The following is a 6,786-nucleotide window of genomic DNA, read 5'->3' as shown; positions in this document are numbered from 1 at the left end:
ACTACAGCTCTCAACGTACGTGTGGTATGTGATACGAACTTGGAAATAGATAAAACAACAGCACAAACCAAAACAACGCAGCAAATAGAACAAGCACAAGTGATACATCGTCAAGTCTGAAAAGTACAACTAATAAGCCCAAATAAAACAGACCGAAAATGCAAAAGCAAAAGAAAAGGAAAAATAAAACAGACAGAAAACGCTCACTGCACCGGAGGTGGTGGTGGTGATCCTGGCTGATAGTAGTATGGGGAGTACGGATATCCCGGTGGAAGAGGGATCATAGGGGCGTCGATGTCGGCTGCATATCTCGCATCATAGCGGCGATGACACTCTGTGGCGTACTGCGCCATCTGATGCTGCTGCTCGCGGAACTGCCTCTGAGCGTCGAACTCCGTCCGTATCAGATCTCCAAAAGACTGGAGTTGAGCTCCGAACCCGTGCATGGTCGTCTCCATACTATGCATCCTCTGGCTGAGCATGTCAATCTGGGCAGAGTAGTCAGGAAATGAGTGGGAGCTCGGATCCGGTGGTGGTGATGGAGGCATGTCGAAGGAGAAGTCTTCTGAAGGAAGGGGGTAGGACTGAGGAGCCCGAGAAGAGGAGGGCTGATTAGCATCTGGCATGGCAGCGTCGTCAGCGGGGACATCGTCAAAGGGGGCTCGGAAGAGGAGACCGGCTTGAGTGATCGACAGTAGATGAGGACAAGGCAAACGTACGCGCTGGCGGTTACTGTGATGGTCCAGATAGTTCCATTGCCAGCGTACAAGTCGCTCGGAGAGGTGAAATTTCTGGACCAACGCAGCAATATCCAGGAGAGTGTGGCCCGAGATCACATCGTCGGAATAGAGTCCGACATTAATGCCCACGCGACGAGCAATCATAGTGATGATGCCGCCGACGCAAGTCTTGACGTCGGTCGGATTCCCTGGTTGAGCGAAAGTCTCGAGATGCATCACCACACGGGAAGCAAGGCATACTTCCTCCATTCCCCAGGTGTCGCCGTCGAAGGCGTCGCTCAAAGTCCAACGAAGAAAACCAAGTTTCTGATGATTCACCGTGCCGCCGGCAGCTCAGGCGAGGAGGCACCTGGTAAGGAATTGGTGAAAATACTGAGCCACTGGGTGGCGGATCCAAGTCGCCTTTGCAGTTTGACTCTCGATCGAGCTGCGATAGCCTGCCAAAAGGCTTCCTAACGCTGAGGTAGAAAGAGAGAGAGCATCGAAGATGTACCTAGTGCGATGCCGAGGATATCGGCGAACTGACGCATTGAGAGGCGGTACTCGTTATTCCGCATCCGAAATTCCATGTAGGCATTCGTTGTACTGCCATCGCTCGGAAAGTAGCACTGGATGGTAGAGAGAAATTCCAAAGTCAAAGTCTTGAAACTCTTCTCATGTACCGTCAGAAAACTCGACCACCCGAGCCTAGCAAAGATGCGAACCAACTCGTCATGGATTCCGATGCGATCGAGATCGTCATCGAAAAACTTGGTCGGTTGTAAGCCTTGTTGTTCGAGTTTGAGGTAGACAGTCTTGGAGGTGTTGTCCCGGTGATGGATCCGAAGAACGCCCGGTTCAGGTAGAATTGGCGTGAGGTCGGTAAGCTCCATGATAGCGCCTCGGCGAGGGGCCCAAGGTTCATTGTCCCGGAGTGTGCGGCTGTACCGACGCTTCAGACCTCTTTCGGGGCAGCCTTCAATCCAACCTCGCTCAACCATAGTCGGAGTGAGGGCGGAAAAGATGGGGAGACGACGGCGGCGAGGAGAGAGCGAGGCGGCGGCGAGGGGAGAACGAGGCGGCGGCGAGGGGAGAACGAGGCGGCGGCGAGGGGACGGCGAGGAGAGAGTGAAGCGGTGGAACACGGGCACGGTGGCGAGCGGCGACGCGGGTGATGGGAGAGGCGATGCGGTTGGTGGCCGTATAGCGGCGGAAGACGGCGGCGCGAACGGCGGCGGTGGGGAGCGGTGGCAGCTGCGAGGGGATGACACGGCCGAGTCCTGCGAAAACAGAATAAAAAGGCCGAAAAAGTGACAACACGGTCCGTGCAGATCGAGCACGGTCCGTGTCGGTGCGTCGAATCAGTTGAACACGGCCGTATTGAAGAAGAACATGGGCCGTGCAAAGTCCCTGTCAAAAGTTCACAAAAACGAACACGGTCGTGTTGAAGTAGAACATGGGTCGTGCAAATTCTCTGTCTCAAGTTTGCAAAAACGAACACGGCAATGTTGAGTCAGAACACGGGCCGTGCAAATTTTCTGTCAAAAAATTCGCAAAAACAAACATGGTCGTGTTGAAGTAGAACACGGGCCGTGCAAATTCTCTGTCTTAAGTTTGCAAAAGCGAACACGGCCGTGTTGAGTCAGAACACGGGCCGTGCAAATTTTCTGTAAAAAATTCGCAAAAACGAACACGGCCGTGTTCAAATCAACACGGGTCGTGCAGAATCTCTGTGAAAATCGAACAATAGTGAACACGGCCGAGTTACAGGCAACACGGGCCGTGCTGAATTCCGGCCAAAAATGAAAGATGAATAGTCCGGTGACCCGTGAGACCTGAAATAGCCAGAAATGACCACGAGAGAAGATATAACAATGAGCGGGTAGAGAGAATAAAAAGAAAAGAAAGAGAATAATAAAACAAAACTAATATATAGTAAGGATACGGGGTCGGGTTGCCTCCCGACAAGCGCTTGTTTTAGGTCGTTAACTGGACCTGGCAAGGATTCATTGCTCTGCGGGATCAGAGAGGGTGATGGCTCCTCTCGTGTCCGATGGAAAAGCAGGGTTGTAGAGCTTCAGACGTTGAGCGTTAGTTTTGAATGAGCTTCCGGAATGATCCCATAGTTCGATGGCACCGCTTGGTGATACAGATTTGATCTTGAACGGACCAGACCACCGGGATTTCAACTTTCCTGGAAAAAGTCGCAATCGTGAGTTAAACAAAAGGACAAGATCGTTTACCTAGAAGTGACGCTGGAGGATGTGCTTGTCGTGCCATTTCTTCATCCCCTCTTTGTAGATTTTAGCGTTTTCATACGCATCAAGGCGTATTTCTTCAAGATGATGGAGCAAGAGAACCCGTTTTTCGGCCGCAGATTTGATGTCATAGTTCAACTGCCTAATGGCCAGTAAGCTTTGTGCTCTAATTCTACGGGGAGATGGCATGCCTTGCCATAGACGAGTTGGAACGGTGTCATCCCGATAGGGGTTTTGAATGCCGTGCGATAAGCCCAGACGGCGTCATCGAGTTTGAGAGCCTAATCTTTTCGGGATTTGGATACCGTCTTCTCGAGTATGGACTTGATCTCGCGGTTTGAAACTTCGACCATTCCACCGATCTGAGGGTGATAAGGCGTTGTAATCTTGTGTTTGACACCGTATTTGAGCAGGAGTGCCTTGATCGTGCGGTTGATGAAGTGCGATCCCCCATCGCTGATGATGACACGGGGAACACCGAATCGTGGGAAGATCGTGTGTTTGAGCATGCGCACCACAGTTTTGTTGTCGTTCGTGGGACTTGCCAGGACTTCCACCCATTTGGTTACGTAGTCAACTGCAATCATAATGTACACATTTCCGCAAGAAGAGGGGAAAGGCCCCATAAAATCTATGCCCCAGACATCGAATGGTTCTACCTCAAGAATATATTGTTGGGCATTTCATGACGACGGGATATATTACCCGTACGCTGGCAAGCGTCACATGAAGAGACAAACCTGTGGATATCTTTGAAGAGCGTGGGCCAATAGAAACCAGCCTGAAGAATTTTTGTCGCGGTTTTTGACGTCGCGAAGTGACCTGCGTAGTCAGAAGAATGACAATGGGAAATAACACTGAAGATCTCACCTTCAGGGATGCAGCGGCGGAATAGACCGTCGGTACCTCTCTTGAAGAGGAAAGGATCGTCCCAGAAATAGTCTTTGATGTCGTGGAGAAATTTCTTCCTGGCATTGTAACTCAGATCTGGTGGAAGGATTTCACTTACCAGGTAATTGACATAATCAGCATACCACGGAGCTTCTGGAAGAGTAGAGATGGAAAAGACATGCTCATCGCGAAGATTGTCATCAATGGGAAGTTGCTCTGGAAGTTCAAGGCGGGACAAATGGTCAGCGACTCCATTCTCGGCTCCTTTCTTGTCTCGGATCTCAAGGTCGAACTCTTGCAGAAGTAGTATCCAACGGATGAGGCGTGGTTTAGCGTCCTTCTTGGAGAGCAAATATCGCAGAGCGGCGTGATCGGTGTAGACTATGACATTGGAGCCGACAAGGTAGGACCTGAATTTTTTGAAAGCAAAGACAACGGCAAGCAGTTCTTTCTCAGTTGTAGTGTAGTTTACCTGGGCATCATCCAAAGTTCTGCTGGCATAGTAGATCGCGTGAAGCACTTTATTCTGTCGTTGTCCAAGCACGACTCCTACGGCATAATCGCTGGCGTCGCACATAATTTCGAAGGGCAGATTCCAATCCGGTGGTTGAATGATGGGCGGGGAAATCAGCGCCTTTTTGAGCGTCTCAAAAGCTGCAAGGCAATCATTAGTGAAAACGAAAGGTGCATCCTTACAGAGGAGATCGGTAAGAGGTTTGGTGATTTTGGAGAAATCTTTGATGAAACGATGATAGAAACCGGCATGACCAAGGAAACTGTAGATGGCCTTAACATTGTGTGGGGGCGGTAATTTCTCGATCACCTCGATTTTAGCCCTGTCAACCTCGATGCCTTTGTCGGAGATTTTGTGTCCGAGAACGATGCCTTCTTGTACCATGAAATGACACTTCTCCCAATTGAGTACTAGATTGGCCTGTAAACATCTATCCAAAACTTTACGAAGATTAGTCAAATAAACATCGAAGGAAGGTCCGTGGACAGAAAAATCGTCCATGAACACTTCCATCGGATCTTCAATAATGTCAGAGAAGATCGCCATCATGCATCGTTGAAAAGTAGAGGGGGCGTTGCAAAGCCCAAATGGCATGCGCTTATTGGCGAAGGTCCCGTAAGGGCAGGTGAAAGTTGTCTTCTCCTGATCATTACGGTGAATAGGGATTTGAAAGAATCCCGAGTAGCCGTCAAGAAAACAAAAATAGGAATGAAGAGCAAGACGTTCAAGCATTTGATCAATGAAAGGTAAAGGGAAGTGATCTTTGCGAGTGTTCACATTTAACTTCCTATAATCGATGCACATACGCCAGCCCATCACTGTTCTTTTCGGAATCAGCTCATTTTTGTCGTTTTTGATCACCGTTATACCGCCTTTCTTTGGGACGACTTGAACCGGACTTACCCAAGGGCTGTCAGATATAGGGTAAATGATGCATGCATCCAAAAGTTTTAGTACCTCTTTCTTGACGACTTCTTTCATCGATGGATTAAGTCTGCGTTGATGTTCGATGGATGATTTAGAATCGTCCTCCAGATGAATTCGATGCATGCACAGTGAAGGGTTGAGACCTTTGATATCATCTAGAGTGTATCCGATAGTTTCCGGTTAGTCTCGCAATGTGGAGAGGAGACGCTCGAGCTGTAGATCATCCAAGGCAGCATTGACCAGGATAAGTGGAATCGAGACCGATAAATGTATACCTGAGTCCAATGGGCAAGGGTTTTAGTTCAAGTTTCGGAGCGAATTCAGGGTCCCAGTCAGGTAGATGATGTATGGGTGTTGATTTGGCGGCGAAGACGGGCAATGGTTCGAACAGAGGAATAGAGGAGAGATGAATCCGAGACTCGAGACGGTCCGTATTCACACCCGACACGGCCGTGTCGAGTTGTGCACGGGCTAGCCTGGAATGATGCACGGACGTGTCTTGTTTCGCAAAATTGCTCAGACATTTGACACGGTCCGTGTCGAATGATGACAAGGCCGTGTTGCATGAAACACGGACTGAGCTGGTGGCAAACACGGGCGTGTCACGTTCGATGTTTTTCGACAGAATATCGACATGGTCCGTGTTTGTATGAGACACGGCCGTGTTGCATGGCATTTCGTCTAAACCGTCCAGGAATGATGTGTATGCGTGAATTTGAGGTTTCGTAGAGGTACTGCATCCCTGTTCAGAAAGAAGAGCAATAGAGAGGGCATCGAAATCACGAAATTCAAAGAGTACCTGATCGGCTAAAGCATTCATCAAGTCGATGTAACATATAGAGTCCATTGTAGACGGTTGCTTGAAATTCTGGTCGAGCGTGAATTCCACCGTTTCGTCGCCGATCTTGAGTGTCAGTCGGCCGGCACGAACGTGGACAATGGCATCTGCAGTGTTTAAGAATGGCCGCCCTAGAATAATCGGGATTTTGGCGTCTTCGTCCATGTCAAGCACAATGAAATCGACCGGTACATAGTAATCGCCTACTTTCAGCAGAACGTCCTCGAGAATACCCAGAGGGTATTTGATAAAACGATCAGCTAGTTGAAGAGCCATGCGAGTCGGTTTGAGTTCTCCCACGTTGAGTTTCTTGTAGATGGAGAGTGATAGGAGACTTACACTGGCACCTAAATCACAAAGAGCACGATCTATAGAAACATTTTCCAATTTGCAAGGAATCGAGAAGCTACCTGGATCCGACATTTTCGGTGGCAGATCGTATTGAAGAACGGCGCTGCACTCGGGATTAAGCGTGATGGTTTCCTTCTCGATGACGCGCTTCTTTGTGAGAATGTCTTCAGGAATTTGGCATAGGATGGCATCTGAGTGATAACCTCGTGGAACGGCATAGTGATTTCCAACTTACGCACCATGTCAGCAAATCGAGCAAATTGGGTGTCTTCTTTAGTTTTCCTGAGT

General features: G+C 49.2%; 1 pseudogene; it reads right to left on the bottom strand.

The window, feature by feature from the left end:
* Positions 1-2,725: 2,725 nt before the first annotated feature.
* Positions 2,726-6,786, bottom strand: part of LOC104808388 — a 4,984-nt pseudogene continuing 923 nt past the window's right edge.

This window comes from Tarenaya hassleriana, unplaced genomic scaffold, assembly GCF_000463585.1.
Source record: "Tarenaya hassleriana unplaced genomic scaffold, ASM46358v1 Cleome14, whole genome shotgun sequence".
Lineage (NCBI taxonomy): Eukaryota > Viridiplantae > Streptophyta > Magnoliopsida > Brassicales > Cleomaceae > Tarenaya > Tarenaya hassleriana.
The sequence above is the reverse complement of the archived record's forward strand: the minus strand, read 5'-3'. Positions and strand labels throughout refer to the sequence as shown.